At 37.6% G+C, this 17,831-nt stretch overlaps 1 protein-coding gene across 6 annotated transcripts in view; it reads right to left on the reverse strand.

The window, feature by feature from the left end:
* The window catches only part of PTPRD (protein tyrosine phosphatase receptor type D), a 2,140,681-nt gene extending 2,124,252 nt beyond the window's left edge, over nt 1-16,429 (reverse strand). For all 6 annotated transcript variants that reach the window (XM_060014745.1, XM_060014746.1, XM_060014743.1 and 3 more), the window contains exon 1: nt 15,821-16,429. The gene's annotated coding sequence lies outside the window, so the exon portion shown is untranslated. The remainder of the gene's footprint in view (nt 1-15,820) is intronic.
* Nucleotides 16,430-17,831: the final 1,402 nt, after the last annotated feature.

Genomic DNA, 17,831 nt, shown 5'->3' on the forward strand with positions numbered 1-17,831 from the left:
TTGACTCTATGAAGAAAAATTGGCATTTTATTAACACTGAAATACCAAATGAACAGAAATCAAAAAATGCAGTTGGATTCATTTAAGATCCATTTTAAAATAATGCATGACTTGAAACTTTTTTAAGGCATTAAAACAGCACATTTTAGATTAGAAAATATTTTTAATTAAAGCATCCTGCACTTCAACAGCAAGTTCTATAATACAACTGCAACGGTAAGCAAAGATTTCATTAACTTCCGCCAGAAGTCCCAGATTTAGGAATATCGGCTGTAATTAGAAAAATTAAAGCTACACTTCAGTATTAATTGAAATTATTAAAGTGTTTACTCTTGCATTATTTATAGCTAGAATGTCAGCAAGAAGCATTTTACACCTTCTCATAAGTAATTCTACAGTGTATATTAACAACATAACATGACTTCCATTGAATATTGGGTCTTTCCAGATGGGCCTGCTATAAGTTATCATTTTATTCTGATTCCCTGGACAACTTCATAAAAATTCTTCCCTGGGAAAGCATGAAGACTAATGCATTCCTGATGGATGGGTGTGATGCAAGATTCAGGCATTTGCTGCCCTCATCAAATTTACCAGCAGGATTCACCAGAAACCAAGATAGTCTTATCAGACAACTGCACCGTGTATGGAGTGACCAGCAAGCCGCAGATTGAGGCTCCGTTTTCTAAAGGCAGAAAATTTTACAAAACCTGAAAAGACACGGATTATAACTGCAAAGTATCAATTCTATGTTTTTATTAACTCATTCTTTGATTTCATCTCAGACACTGTATTCATTTTTATCGTATTACGTATTTTGAATTTCTTAGCTCAAAGTAGATGTGTCTTCAGAGAAAGGAATTGACCTACTGTCATAATTTAAAGCAAATAAGACTCAGCCCATGATTTCTGTTTGTGAGCTCAACCCACACAGCACAGATAAATTCACTATCATGGACGGAAAATGAAGGTTAAAAAGAAATATTAGCTGCAACAATTTAGCAATCTTCTTTAAAGATTTACATTTTTAGGTGATTCTCTGTATAAAATACATTAAAATTTTACGGAAGTCCAGACACATTCTTTCTTGCACAGTAGTCTGAAATGTTAGTTAAGTTACCTGGGTTCTAATTTCACATTTAATTCTGAAAAAATAATTATAAAAACTTGGTATTGAATATCATGGAGCCTCTTGTTCATTATTAGTAATACTGAATGTTTTCACCTAGACTTTTTCTTGCTAATCCAAACAACAGAATAGACGACAAAACATCTCAACTACCTATTCTAGATTCAGAGTATAGAAAAGTTGTGCAAGATATAAAGAAAAGAAGGGAGACAATGTTAAGTTCTCATCAATTTTTTTATAAGATGTAAATAACTAAAGTGGAGAATACTAACTCCTTCAGTATTTGTTTTCCTCTTCCTTCTTTTAATAGAAGTAACTCCCCAATTTAGCTAGTTACCTGGCCACCCAGCTAGGCACTACATTTCCCAGCTTCCCTTGCAGCCAGATATGACCATATGACTAGATTCAATGTGACTGGAATGGAAATTCCCTTAAAGCAATGCTGTTTCCCTTAACTTCCTATCTATTTATTATCTAAATTTGACCTTGAAGATAAGGACTCCTCTCTAGGTAATGGCTGAGCAGCAAGATGGAAGAAACCTGGGTCCATGAATGTCCTTGTGAAACAAGTGTCATCCCATCAGCCTGAGCCACTCAACTGAGGACTATTATGTAAGAAAAATATTTCTATTTCATTTCAGATACTTTGTTTTAGGGTCACACAGTTATAAAGGTTTAATATGTAATCTAACTTGTACAATGTTGAATGCTGACTCTTTATAATTATTTACTACTGATTTATTTTTTGAAGTGTACCATCTGGGTTAATAAGTATTTTAAATTCATTTAATTTTACATCAATTAGGAATACCGATAGATGAGCCAAAATGTGGGCGATGGGCTCTGGAATTCTTAGATTGGTTACTCTATGGGAAAAGACAAACAAATGAACAACCAACTGCTTACCAGCACAAATACTGCAACTTTTTTTCAAAGTTTGGTCATGAATATTTTATAATTTTCCAAACTATTCCAGTGATCATGTGGCTGTTAAGTTACTTAATCAGAGAACTCAATTCTGAGATTTTGCATGGATTGCAATAACTCAAGATTACTCTATTTTCCAAAAACATAGGCGTTTTTTTCCCCTCAGTTTTGTGACTTTTTCAGCAATAACATCTTGATTCTTTCCTCTTCTGCTCAGCTTTCCCCCTTCCCAGTCCTTCCAATCTCCCCAACAGATCAGACTCAATAATTATCAGCTTTAGTTACTGATACAAAGAAACAGACCCAATAAAATGGGTTCTTTAGGGCTTCCCTGGTGGCGCAGTGGTTGAGAGTCCGCCTGCCGATGCGGGGCACACGGGTTCGTGCCCTGGTCTGGGAGGATCCCACATGCCGCGGAGCGGCTGGGCCCGTGAGCCATGGCCGCTGAGCCTGCGCGTCCGGAGCCTGTGCTCCGCAATGGAAGAGGCCACAACAGTGAGAGCCCCGCGTACCGCAAAAAAAAAAAAAAAAAAAAAAAAAAAAAAAGGGTTCTTTAGACCACAGAAATATATTAATATGGACCCAATCAATATTTTTGCAGTCATCACATTATTTTGGATGTGTAGTCTAAAAAGGGGTTCATGCAATATTTTCAAAGGTCACTAAAAATGCAGACATGGAAGCTGTGATTACATACTTACTTCATCTTATGATATATCACTTTAAAATCTGGGGTACCTTTCCTAAGACAAAATGGATTAAAAAATCAATGATTTTTTTCAAGCCCTTGTATAAACAAATTTCCTTAAAAAATAATTTCTACCTGGTAATTCAACAGAAAAGCAGTCATATGTTATCTAAATATCCAACAAAGGTTTTTCGGAACTTCTTAATATCAAAGCTACATTGTAAAAACATACCATGAACTGTTTCCCTTTTTGATCTGCAACATTCTCTTCAAGACAGATTTCATGTTATACAGTGTGTGCCACGATCCTGGAAAGTGCACCCAAATTCTTAAGATTGATGACAGTAACTACATACATGCCATACCCAACAGATGTTACAGTAGCATTTCCAGCAACAAAGACCTGGAGCCCAGCCAAGCTGTGAGCAGCAGAGTCTGTTCTTATGAGGGCTGGGCTACAGTAAGAAACCCACACAGTTCCAGGATGGTAAGCCAAAGGAGGCTGACCACTTTGGAGTTGGCAGGGGAAACACAACATAAAATTTTGCTAGAGATCATTACTTTGTATGGCAGATACTGGCCGCTGCTGGGAAGCAACAGAAAACTGATTGATTTGTTGTGCAGAAATAATATAGTAGGTGGTTCATCTTGAGCAAAGCCACAAAAAGAAAGAAGTCCCTCAAATTTGGCATTCTATTGTATATATGTCATTGACTGGAAAGGATACTCATGATACTCTGAAGTCAGATTCAAAATTAGTGTCTGAAGGACACATACATGTAATAGTGCAAAATTTGAGAAGCCTCTTCAAAAAGGAAAAAGCAATTATAAATCGTCATCATCGTTATCATTTTCATCATAAGCTACCTAAATTATTCAGTTGTTAACTTCAATGTGTTTATATGGCTTTATTATAGAGTACATAGTGCAGCAGGGGAGAAGGCAAGAAATAATGATGAAAAGGTTGCAACCTGAGTCAGGAAGGCCCATTTACGGCACACTAAGTTTTCCTTTCAACATTATACTCCAGGCAATAAAGAATCTTTTAATGCTTTAAGCATGATCAGATTTGCATTTTGGAAAAAAAAAATCTTTTGGTGGCAGAGAAAAGAATAGAGGAGATAAGGTAGAAGTGGGAAGACAGGAAGTAGTCATCCAGATAAGATTTGTGCTATGGACTGAATGTTGCCTCCTTCCAAAATTCTTATGTTGAAATCTATTCCGCCATGGGATGGTATATGGAGGTGGGACTTTTAGGAGGTGTAGGTCATGAAGGTAGAGCCATCATGAATGGAATTAGTGCCCTTACAAAGAGACTGCGGGGAGCTCCCCTGCCCTTTCCACCATGTGAGAATACAGCAGGAAGAAGGCTGCTTACTAACCACGAAATGGGCTCTCACCAGACACCAAAACTGCCAGCACCTTGACCTTGGACATGCCAGCTTCCAGAACCATGAGGAATAAATTTCTGTTGTTTATAAGCTACCTAGTCTATGGTATTTTTGTTATAGCAGCCTGAATGGAATATGACAATTTGGTAAGACCCTGAAGCAAAATTATGGCATGGGGGAAATTTTAGTAAATAATACAGGGTGGGCCTGACAGAGCTTGGTCACTAATAGTTATCATTTTTGTGGTAGGACCCCACTGAGATAAAGGTGGATGCTGGCACAAATTTGATGAGACAACCCAGACCTTTAAAAAACTTTACTCTCTTGAAGTTGCAGATTCTGCTTATTTTAGCTAATTTTCTGCACCTATTACATTTGTTTGCCTGCAGAGATCTAATCCAAGGTATCTTGTATAACCCATACTGTATATGCAAATTATACTGTATATAATGAGTATATTACATTTTAATAATAATTAGGACTACCCGTTTAAAAACACTTCGGATCTGAAGATTATGTCTTCTTTGTTCATAAATCAAAAGAAATAAAAAGATATTATTGCCAATGTGTGAAAGAGTCCAGGGTTTCTTTGTTTTTTATTCTTGACCACTGCTCCTCCTACAAGCTTTTCAGGGACAGAAGGCCAAACCCTTGCTTGTAACAAGCATTTTAACAGTTTAGCAGTCCTACAAAGGTCTCCAGGGCACAAGTTTGCATCACAGAACTGCCCAGTCTGGCACATTTTCTACTCCTCAATTCTCACTTTGAAAGGAAAATCCATTGAATTTTCTTGGCAAGTAATCAGAACACCTTAGGGAGGAAAGACTTTAGGAACACCTTGGGGGGAAAAGATAATCCAATAAACTTGTTCATTAAGTGTTTCCATACCTTTCACACCTGTAAGGAAGAGGTTTGTGCCTCTTGAAATATGAGTTATAAAATAACTTTAAATTTCTATTTTTGGTATTATGTATTTCCCCCAATATAGGGAACATGGGATTTTTTGTATATGCTTTGCCATCTTGTGGTATTAATTAAAACTATAACTTGACAAATGTATAGCTAATATTTTATTCAGTTTGATTTTTAAAACGTCACAAATTTCTGATAATTTTACAGAACATCTGAGATATTTCTCATGTCCTTTCAAAATTAGGGCACCAGATTTCCATCAATAAGCATCAAGCATTTCTCATATATTAGAAACCAAATAAATGTTTACTAAGATTATTTTATTCAACCTTTTTAAATTTGGTTAATGTACAGGTAATAGTTTAACTTTTCAATTCTTATAATCTTAAAATTAAATCATGATTTATGCTGTGACTCATATTCCCTCAATTTAAGTTTCAAGTAAACAGTCATGCAAAAATTCAAGAAAAGTGATCAACACACTGGAAAAAAACGAAAAGCAAAAGTAGTTTACTATTGCCATCTAATGAAATTTACAATGAATTAATCCAATGTGGTGCAATGGTGTAAATAATACCCAGACTACATGGCAATGAGACATAAATAGTAAGAGTTCACAAAAATAATTGTAATTAAAATGACTCTTACAGGACCAATGTTTGGTTTACCTCTTCTTAATTTCTTTACTGCTGATAAACAGCAACACTTATACTTTGTACCAGTTAGTTATGCCAGTCTCATGTCATTATCATGGGACACATTCATTAAAGTACTGGTAGATGGGGCCCTCTTGACCCTAAATCTCACTCCATGGTACATCCTGAGCTCATCTTCCCTGCCTTTTCATTTCTATTCCTCTATGCCTTCTACATAAGACAAACTGACTCACACATCTTGGTTGATTCTCAAAAATTGTGGCTCTTGGTCACCAGTCACTACGTGTAACAAGGTATGTAAAAAGCTGATACAGCATAAAATCTATGGCCAAGAAGGGGCCTGCCTGTTTGGTGGGAACCACCTTGCTCAACCTACTCCTGAGAAGGGACCTGAGCTTGGAGGGACACCACTGGCAAAAACAGAGCACATCAGGTTCTCTTTCTACCAGATCAACACTCTCCAAGGAAGAAAAGAAATAGACACTGCTATATATAAAATAGATACCTAATAAGGACCTACTGTATAGCACAGGGAACTCTACTCAGTACTCTGTAATGACCTATATTGGAAAAGAATCTAAAAAGGCATGGGTATATGTATATATATATAACTGATTCACTTTGCTGTACAGCAGAAACTAACACAACATTGTAAATCAACTATTCTCCAATAAAAAATTAAAAAAAAAGAAAAGAAAAGGAATACACTATAAAGCATTTGCACAGTCCTTACCCACTCAACTTTGGCAAGAGCTATCTGGAGATAGTTGGCCTTGGTGTGATTTGTCCTCATTTCTTTGTTTCCCTGAGCAACACTTTCACAGTGTTCCATTCCTGTATGTTATCATTTACTTACAATAATTTGTGTTGGCTTCATTTTAAAGGAATTGTATCATAAAAGCAAAGCTGGGATACCTCATGTTTTCCACATTTGACATATAAAACCTATGCAATTGTGGAATTCTTATATACTAATGTTGTACACATGGGAGAACATATTATAAATCTATGTCAAAATGTCAATATAGCAAAGTGGTTTAAAATGTGGGATGTGCAAGCAGAGCACAAAGGTGCTTCACTTGATATGCTACAATGGGCAAATTTCCCTTGCTTCTATGAGCTTTAGTTTCCTCATCTGTAAATTAAAGATAATAACTGTACTGATTCCATGGGGCTGAGGTGAGAATAAGTGAGTTAATGCCCATGAAGCCCTTAAAATACTGACTGGCATACATTAAAGAGTCAATAAATGTTAGCTATTATTATCACCTCCTATCTTAAGGTTTTTTCAGAGCTCACGAGAAGATTCCACAAAACCAAAAAATTCCAAAACCCATGATGCCATCACTGATTAGGGAAAAAAATTGCTTCTTTCTTTTAATGTAATAAGAAGTGATGACTAGAACCATAAGAAGTGATGGACTAGTTATGAAATGTAGATTGTTATATCGATGAGAGCGATGACTGAGATGTAATGGAACTGCACAATACAAACAATGCTGTAATCGATTAACAAATCTTAACAATATACACTTCTATATTCTCACGTGACCAACAGAGTCATCCCTGTGTAACTGTGGCACCGGGTTCCTATTAAGATCAAAGGAAATGAGCAAAAAAGGGAAACTTGGCAGTAGAAATAGAAATGGGAAGAGATACTCAATTCCTATTGAATAAGGGAGAAAGGAAGCCTGCTCTAGTAGGAAACATATGATCTCTTCTGACCTAGCTCCATAAACGGATTTGTCTCCAGGTTCAGCCTATAAGATTTCACACCAAAACAAATATTGCCTGAGATTTCTTTCTCTGAAAACAGCATATATATAAACACACACACACACAGAGCATATATATATTGTCTATATTTATATATATATATATATATATATATATATATTACAATTGGAATATTTCTTTAGATGTACTACTTCAAAAAGCCAGTAAGTATCAATGTGTCTTAGGGAATGTGTAATTTATGCTATTAAATCTGGCAACTTTCCACAATGGAGGTGATCTATGGGAAAATAGAAAGCACCAAAAAAAAAAAAAAAAAAGCACAAGAGGAAGGCATGCCATCCTGAGGGGCAGGGAAATGAGACACTGAAGTGCTGAATTCAATCCTGAGAGCACACAATTCTACCACAAGAAAGCCCTGTTGTCTTGAACCACACAGGTATAAATGATGAGGCTAAGACATGTCTTATAGAGCTAACCACATATATTTCCTAGGAGAAAACAAATGGATAGCACAAATGACACAGAATGAACATATCCATTCAGAGGAGAAGCCACCAGACATCCTTACACACTAAAATTACAAGCAATGATCCACTGCAATAAATACCATTAATAAATATTAATTAAGAACTGAGTATATTATAAAATAAAATGGAAAATAACAAATGATGGGAAGATACTTTCCTATCTTTTTAATGCACATAGTCCAGCATTAAAATTTAGAAATGTAAAAGTTTCCTTGTAGGTGAAACAATACACTATCTCAGGACAGTTTTTCAAATATTACTGTTGAGAAGTACAGTATCTTTGATAAGGGCTCTTAAGGAGAATAAAAACAGAAACTCTTTAAAATTAAATTAGAAACTAGAGAAATCAAGAGGTGCATTTATGGTAATTTTTTAACTCCAAAGATATCTAACAATCCAAGTAAGTTTCTAAAAATTTAAATTACACTTTTGTCTTCCTCTTTGGTTATTTGATCCAAAGTACATATTATAAGACCACTTATGAAAATAAGCCACACAGCAAAATGTACAGGTAGAATTTCCTCTCTTTTTCTCTGTTCTCTTTCCCCGTAAAACCAATACACTTCTCCAATGATGCTTTGGTTACAACTGAAACAACACGATCGTTGACTATAACTTGTATTGTATCCCATGAATTTGGAAATACAAGGGACTGGTACATGGACTATAAACTGCTACAGTGGTCTGGAGATTTATTTGTGTTTTCCATATCTTGTCAATATGAGGAGGGTAGAGTGATATGCTTATCATACCCTACTGCCTGCCTCTCTGGAACTTTGGAGAGTGGGGAACATGACCAATTAGCATTGGAGTAATACAGCTTTGAAGATGTTGAAAGATGTCAACTTTGCAGTGGAATACAGCATAGCCTACAGCTGCTACATAAGCAAAAAGGATTCCACACAGCTTCTAGAAGAGATGCCTCTGACTCAGGATGACAGCCAATGAGCAGGGGGAGATGATAAAAGAAGCCATGTACCAAGAAATTTTCCTGTGATTTAAGAGAAGAGATTCTTTAGGGAGATTACATTTTCTCCATGGAATAAAAAATAATAAAAAAAATTCTTGATAATGGGGAAACATTTCATAAGAATATAAGATGGTCGCAATTTGGGCAATTTTAACTTGCTACCTTACGAGTGTTTACTCAGCGTTGCTTGGCACACTGGAGACAATAAATATTTGGGGATCAAGTGTTATATGGGTTATGCCGCCATGTGGTACATATTGCATAATCCTGACTAGTGATTCTGACTTGAAAATATATCCAAAATGGGAAATAGAAGAGAATGTTACTTCTAGGAGTAGTGCATACGGTGCCTGTATTTTCCCGTCCTTGATTTTTGTGGCAAAATCAAAGAGGAATTAATACAGATCAGGAACTGATAAACTAACCTCCTTAACAGTTCCAGATGGATACAAGGTAGCAATGGCAAAACCTGGGACTATGGCACAGTGAAGGTATGAGCCAGATTCCCTGTTAATCTGATGACCATTTACTCCAAGGTGAAAAGTCATATCTCAAAGTTTGAAACCAATTTGTGGGAAGAATAAAAAGTGGAAGAATATTGCTTCTAAGGCAAGATTAACAATTCTCTCCTTTCTTCCATCCTCTCCGCTCTGCATCCTTCATTCTACCTCTAAGTAGAATTTATGATCTTGATCCTAAAGATTCTAGGTCACTGTACTTGGACAACATCTCAGGGATACAGCATGGATGAGTATTTTTTTTTCCCTACCTAAATAAATATCTTGGACAAGTGGCCTAGAACAGTTCATTTACAAATAGGAAACACTCTACTGCTCTTATTTTTTCTTGGTCTGTATTCTAAATTAACCTTTTCTAGAACTGGAAGGAAGCTATGTTCTAGGCCTTTGTCCCAAGACAATCTAATGAAAGAAACAGGAGTATATCCTATGATACAAATCCCATAACACATGTGTTTAGTGGGTAAGTAGTAAAGAGGTCTATGTGCACACATGCTTGCCAGGCTTTGTTCTCTGTTCTTGTAGCTGCTGAAAAGGTCTATTTTTCAACAGTACAAACTATATTTGAGAAATATAACTTTGGGTAGTCTTTGAAAAGTATAATTCACAGGGGTCCCAACACAATAAATGTATTAATAGACTTGTGTAGCTGATTGCTTACATATTTGCATTCTTAAAATGGATTTTTTGTAAAAGTTCACTAATTCTGCATTTAAGTGTAATATTTTTTGTTCTTTGACAAAGTAAATCAGATAGCATCATATATGCAATGAATCTTACAACAAGACATCCCAGTTAAAATTATACACATTTAATTTGAGGTTAAAGATGGCTGCTTTTAAGTCACCAACCATGTTATAATCAAATATGAATCTGTTCCTTTCCTTTTTTAGCACCTAATGTAAGTACATACACTTAACCAGGTAAGTAAGGTCCATAATAGCACATGTAAAAGAACAGTAATTATGTTCTCTGCAATTCTATACATCTCAACCTTAAGAATATTTAATTATTACAATGTGGTATTCAGAAAATATATGAAATTATTACAAGGCGGAAGGCCTTGGTAATATGGTATACTGTTGAAATTTCATTTGATTTAAGGACTAATCAGAGAGCAATTTGATACAGTACACCCTAATATATGTTCTCTGTTGACTACTCAATTATCGTATATACACTTCTAAACTTTTTAAGCACACTATTTTCACTAATTTCCATCTTGAACAGATGCATTTAAACACACACACATACACAAGGGCACACATGCAAATACACACAAAGAAAAGCAAATACACTCTCTATAATTAATCAGTCATAATTTGCATTCAAAAGTAAACAAATTTTAAATATAGCATGATCTCCCGGTCTCCCATGATTTAAAACATAAAACATTTATAAAAATATAGGCCACTTGCTACCATCCAGAGATTTCTGTCAGAAAAGGAAAGGACTGGGCACACTGATTTTCTTAGAGGGGAGGAAGTTTCCAATTGCATCAGTTATATAACATGAATTGTATCTAGATAAATTGTATCTACAATTTTTAACTGTATAAATTATTGGCTTTTTCTATTTTAAAAAGAGCACTTAAAATTAACACCATATGTATTTTTTCTCTGTGTTCATTTTCCATGATGAGAAGTATGATCACTATAAAATATTTTTAAATGAAATGTATCCTACATCATCAATGAGATTTTTTTAACTTATAATTTACTAACGGGTATATAAATGACTGTCTGTGTGTTTTCTTGCCCATGTAGTATCTTAGATACTATTGCTCTGTGATGGAAAGCCTCTCTGTGAACTTCGGAAATTTATGTCACCTTTATAGTTCTTAATTTTTGAAGTCTTTAGTTTTGTCTTTAAAATATAGGGGTTGAAATAAATTCTTCTATGGTTTCTTCTAGCTGTGACATCTATAACAGATATCACAGAAAAAAATATGAGTTGACTTCAATTGTGCATATTTATCTAAACATTACATTGTAAGATAGCTTACATGAAGTAATTAAAAGAAGTAAAAAGGATGTCAAAAGAGACTAAGCAATTCCTCTTATTTTTACCTTCTCATACCCTCTGGTATTGAATAGAGTAATAAATCCAAAAACACTTATTTATACGATATTCTTTCAGTAGCAAGAGGGAAGGGTGATTTAGAGAAAATTTAATCAACCCCCTTCCTCCCATAATCTCCATCCTCCTCCTTTAAAAGCACTCCAAATAAACATTCAATCTACATGGCAACAGTGTCCAAGCACTTCCAACATGGCTTCAGAACAATTTCTTTAGCCATCCTTCAAACAAGATGGCTGCCCCAACGCCTACATAGATTCTCAAGCTGCCATAGTGTAATTCAACAATTTGCTAAACACAAATACTAACTATATTAGTAATTACATTAGCTTGTTTCTCAGATTTTGTTATTGAAATATTTTCAGACTGTAGGTCAATTTCTCTACAGAGAAGAAAACCCAGGTACAGAGAGTCCAGGTTACCTCCCTGGGGTCACACAGCCAATTATAACGGTGAGAGGAAAACTCAAAACTTCTGATTCTACAATCACATAAATGTTCACTTTGTGGGTAATGTTCATTTTTGGTTCTTCATTCATTTTCCTTCATTCAACACATTTTTAAAGGGTTTGAAGAAACATAACCATTATTGCAAGTACAGTTAACATACACATTGTTTAACTGGACCAGTGGAAATCCATTTATTGTTCATGGATGGCAAATTGCTTTTGAAAAGCCTGATTAAAACTGACTGAACTGACAGTAGTCATAAAAAAACTGCATTTAAATATATAAGGAGATAAACGAATTCAAAAGGCACTCAACTGGATACAAAATCCAATTCATCCAATATTCACCGTAACTTTTAAATTAGCATTATCAAATATATATTTTCATATAATTTGCATTGCTGAAGTTTATTAAATTCAGTATAAGTGTAAGTCCAAAAAAGACATAACTGAAATTGAGGTGTTTTCTCCAAACAATGGAGGAATCTTAGTTATTTGTGATATTAAATTTGAGATTCATAGATAAAGACATATTGATAGATATTCAATTAGGCAATTTTGAAAGTCACATATTTTTCAGAAATGTCTAAAAAGAAGATTTTGGATGGGTGAATTTGAAATGTGTAACATGCATTTCAGGCCATCTGCTCTCAAATTACCATATAAAATCCATCCATTCCCCACCTACTCCCATAAGCCAGTCCTAGAAATGCAGAGATATCAGAAGTTACATCAATATTACTTTTCTAACAGCAAAACAATTTACACCAGTGGTAGCCACAACTGTCATGTGCACTAGTAGCCATTCCTAAAATTTCAACATAGTATCCAGCTAATTATTTTATATAAACCAGCAATATTTTACCTTTTCTCTTATACTTAATCTCACTAAAGAAAAATATCCTTTGCCCTTGCAGGTTGCATCTGCACCCTACTAGTAGTACACAGGAGAGAAAGGATGTCATTTCATAGAGGGAAAAACAAAGTAATTTTTAACCACAGTTTAGCCTTCCAAAATCACATCTACTTTACAATGTCTTACTTTCTAAATTAAAAGTTTTAAGAAAATAATAATCACATTTAAGGGTTCCCTAAAATGCAAGACCATGTGGTCTACAAAAAACCACCTTTAAGTAATGATAGTGACAGGACTACACCTGTAAATTCTACGTTAATATTAAGAGAAAGAAAAGTATGTTTGCCCTCACCAACTGCAATTGTAAGCAAATGCAGGTATACAGCACTCTATTAGTAAGAACTCCTTTAGTAAGCACATGTTTCGAGGAATTAATCATTCATTCCCTGTAGACTGCTTATGTATTTCATAGGGCCATTATCTGATCTGAATAACAAGAACAATTGCATAATAAAACACATTACTGCTGACATTAGCAACTTTCTTTTTTCAACTTTAAAGTTGCAACCTCTGTATTCCACAAAAAGCTGGTGGCAAAAAAACCTGACAACTGAATCGCCCCATCCAGCTTTGACTTTTTTCTCTCTTATTACATAGAGACAGTGATCAAATATAATATGTGCAAGCTTTACTAGAAATGGTTTTAATTCAGGCTATCTTCCCCAGCACTATGACATAATTAGAGTCAGAATGTGTGTCAGATTAGTTTTCATGTTAAGTGTAAATCTTTCAGAAATTCAAACAGGATGAAGAATTCTGTCATGTCTTTTCTTCTGTGGAATATGTGTCTAACAGTAATATAGGTAATAACATGTTTGAACCACTCTTAAGTTTGACTACCTCAGTACAAACTCACCTTTTATTTTTCAATAATTTTTTCAAACATCAAATATGCTTTCAGATATTTGAGGTCACAAATGAGTAGAGGTCATTTGCTATAATCCAAATCTGATCAACCAAAGGCTTCATTTTAAATTATTTAAATTCACTTTAAACCAATGATAGAAATGGCAGCTGAGAGCAGTAATACGTCTAAGAAAACACATTTGTATAGAAAATAGAGTAATATACAAGAAACAATGATATATCTATCCAAAATGATTTCCACGTATGGTAACTTCATGTCAACAAATTCATCAACTGTCCTACTGTTATTTCATTACCTCCAAAACTTATGTCCCAAGATATTCAGAGCTTCTGATATTGAATAACCATAACAACTCTAAGAAGAGCTTTCACTCTTTTATACCACTGTACGTTAGTTCACTCTTAAATTTTTAAAAATCAATGCCAAATGAATTTAGCTGCTTTTATATATTTACTTGAGTAAATATAAAGGTAATTGTTTTTCACTTTCCCATCATCAGCAACTAAATATAAGAAAACTCTCAGGTATTATTTGATAGTAAGGTGTTTTGTTAAAAATAATCTGTGAGATAAGTGATTTTAATTTTCAGTCTGGTTTCTAACTCTTCAAAGGATTTGATTAGAAAAGTGTATATTATACTAACACAGAAAGTTGAAAGTTAAAGATATAACAGAAAAACTTTTCCTAATCACTATTCTACACTTGTCAGTATGAGTGCTATTATGTCAAAGAAGTTTTAATTTGTTAAAAATCACCTCTGTTTTAACTAAACTGCAATTCCTACTGTATCTACTGTATATGTAACAATGCAGGAAGAATTAGATTCAGAGTCCATTTGGCAATGATAAAGGAAAAAAAATGCTGAAATGTTATTGATTCTCTCCCTCTTGTGCAAAACAGACTGACTCAACTATATTTTTCCTGACATAACACAAAGGTTTTATTTAGATATTACAAAATACTGGCAAATGTTAGACTGTATATCTCTCTTTTTTAAATTTTAAGATATTAACCCTTTCACAGAGAGATGAAGAGTGTCCTACTTGTTTTTACAGAAATGCTGCAGCTACTGACATGGTAATGTTAGCCCCAAGAGGGATACCACCTGCAAAAGTTTTTGATGCAGAGATATTCAGTCCTAGGAGACACCTTAAACCTGTCACTGGCTGCTGAGCCCCTGTCACAAGTTATAACCTGCTGTGTCAAAGTCACAGCCTCAGCTCCTGCCCTCTCCAAAACATTTTTCACATTCCCTCTCCAAATTAATTTCATCCAGTTTTTTTTTTTTTTTTACAAACTAGGCTAAAATTCCCAGATTTTCTTCCACATCTCCTCTACCTACAAGCATAATGAAACCTCAGCAGGGTTTTATTCCAGTCTTTCAAACCACCTATATTAACTTTCCCTTGACCCAATTTTTTCTTTTTTTTTAACAAGCTCTCTTCAGAACCAAAGATAAAACAAGCAACCAAGTATGTCAGAGAAGGATGAGAGTTGCTGTGGATTAAGGCTGAGGTTGAAGCTAGCAGTAGAAGGGAACCAGTAGGGTTAGAATGTTCAAGCTTTTTTTAAGGAAACCATCCTTAAATCTTAGAACCAACCAACGTTTCACAAACCAGGCTTCCCATAGCCCTTGAACAATCAGCGTTTAAAAAATCGGATTCCCAGCAAGACTGCCCATACTGAAGTCTGCTGAATGCAACGGTCTTCCAAAAAAGAAAGAAGAGAGAGAGGGAGAGAGAGAGAGAGAGAGAGAGAGAGAGAGAGAGAGACAGAAAGAAAGAAAGAAGAACGGAAGGAAGAATGGAAGGAAGAAAGAAAGAAAGAAAGAAAGAAAGAAAGAAAGAAAGAAAGAAAGAAAGAAAGAAAGAAAGAAAGGGAAAAGAAAGCAAGCTTAGCAAACCACTTCTCAATTAAGAACTAGTGAAGTTATATAAATCAACTTCTTCCCCGGTAAAACGAAAAAACTGCCCGCCCATACCATCGGGGGAAAAGCATTCATTCAGCATATACCTCAATTTAAGACAAGAAATACAGAAGCACAGTTTACTTACTAAAGCAGCCGCTCCAGTCCTCCTTGGAAAGCCTGAGGAGTCTTCTCGTTTCTCCCCTACCAGTCAAATAAAGAATTGTCTTTCTATTCCACACAGGCCCAGAATAAACTGCAAGAAAGGACAGCACAAGAACAGCCGCCCGTCGGGCTTTGGCTTTGGTCGGATGCTTCGGGTTCTGGTTGTTTCAAAAGTGGGGTCTTCTTTTCGGGAGGGAGGGGGGCGAAGACAGGAGAAAATGAGGGCGCTCCGCAAGCTCGCCGGGGTCCTACAAATTATTCTGAAGGCAAAGTACCTGCACTCTCCCCGCGGAGGCTGCCTGTCAGCGCCGCGCTGAGGGGAGGACGCCGAGGGGGAGGAGCAGCCGGAGGGCTCGGGCTGGGAGGGAGCGCGGGGCGGGGGAGGCCGGCGAGCGGCTGGCGGAGAAGCCGGGGGGCCAGCCGCTTTCAGGGCGAGGCGCTGCCCCACGCGCTCGGGCCGCCGGGTGTGGGCGCGGCGGGGCACGGAGCCGAGGCGGCGGGCATCTCCCGGCAGCTCCCGCACTGGCCGGCTCGCTCGCGCTCCCTCTTGCTCCCGCTCGCACACACAAGCACACACCCCACGTCTCCGACAGCAGCCGCCCCGGCGCAAGCACTCACCTGCATTTCCTTAACAAGCCACTTGATGGCTGCCAGCGGCGCGGGCCCGGCTCCCGCTGGCGGGCAGGCGGGAGCCCAGGGCGTGGAGGACGCGGCGCGGGATGTTCTGAGCGCCCGCCCGGGAGGCGGCGGCGGCGAAGGCGGCGGCGGCGCCAACGGCGGCGGCTGTGCGGGCGCGGGCTGGGGCGGGAGGAGGGAAGCCGCGCCGCGCCCCCGAGCTGCCCGGGCGCTGACCTGACTGACCCCGCGCCCCCGGGACCTTGGCGGGATTCCAGGGCTCGGGGGTCCAGTGGTGTCGGCGCAGGGAGAGGAGGACATGTCGGGCCCGGGCTATTCCCGACTACTAAAGCCACACAGGACTTGTCCAGGTGTGAATCCCGCTTGCGCTTCTTCAGGTGTTCGCGTGCTTTCGTTTATTTTACAGGTGTTTTCGCTTTTTGTTTTGGAGGGAAGCTGGCGGTTAGGGTTAGCGGGGGAGGGTTTAAAAATGCAAGGGCTAAAGATTTAACTTGGAATACGATCGATGCTTGGGAAGAGCCCCTTTAGTGAGAGGTAAGGAAGGGGAGCGGAGGCTCCGTGGCGCCCGGGGTGTTCTGTATCTCAGATACAGGATGTATCAATAGTCGTCGTTTGGGGTGCTTGGCACCCTGGCTGCCGGGATACAGGGAGACACTGGGCTCTGCCGAGGTGGTACTTGAGAAGGGAAAAACCTGTAAAAGAGTTGCTGGGAAACAGCCTCGCTATTGAGGAGAGGACGCGGACAGGCATTGGGGGAGCAATTTCTTCCCCACCTGCTCAGTCCCCCACCATAGAGCGGCCAACGCCACTAAGGTGGTGTGTCACAGACTCCGGATACCAGGGAACAGGAACTTAGGTCCCCTGAGCAAAGCTAGAAAAGGGGACTGGAGCTGGGGAAGAGGGTGGGCAGGATGAAAGAAATCTAGCAGAAAGCGTATCACTCCACCGTCATTTATGTCTGGTCAGAGCATACAGCTATGGCAACAAATGCTCTCTCTTTCTTGCTAAAGAGAGAGCAATGTCACTACGTCGGTGCTTTAAAAAAAAAAAAAAAGGCCAAAATAATTATCCTGTTTGTAATAACGCAACAGAGAGACTTCCAGGTACCCTTTAGTCAAACGTGCTGTAAGCACTATGGACACAAACAGAAAGCAGTGAGCCATCTACTTATTTGTCCATGACCTAATAGCAGAAATGTCACTTTCTCCCAAAGAGAAACAAAGCTTAATCAATATAGGTGACATTTTCCCCAGGGTGATTTTTCTATTCATGCCTGCTTCATTGCTTGCCATGCCCCTTTGCTCTTCAGGAGTGACCCTTCTTCTGAACCCATCCCCTACCAAGCTCCCTGCTCTGCC

Source organism: Delphinus delphis, chromosome 6 (genome assembly GCF_949987515.2).
Source record: "Delphinus delphis chromosome 6, mDelDel1.2, whole genome shotgun sequence".
NCBI lineage: Eukaryota > Metazoa > Chordata > Mammalia > Artiodactyla > Delphinidae > Delphinus > Delphinus delphis.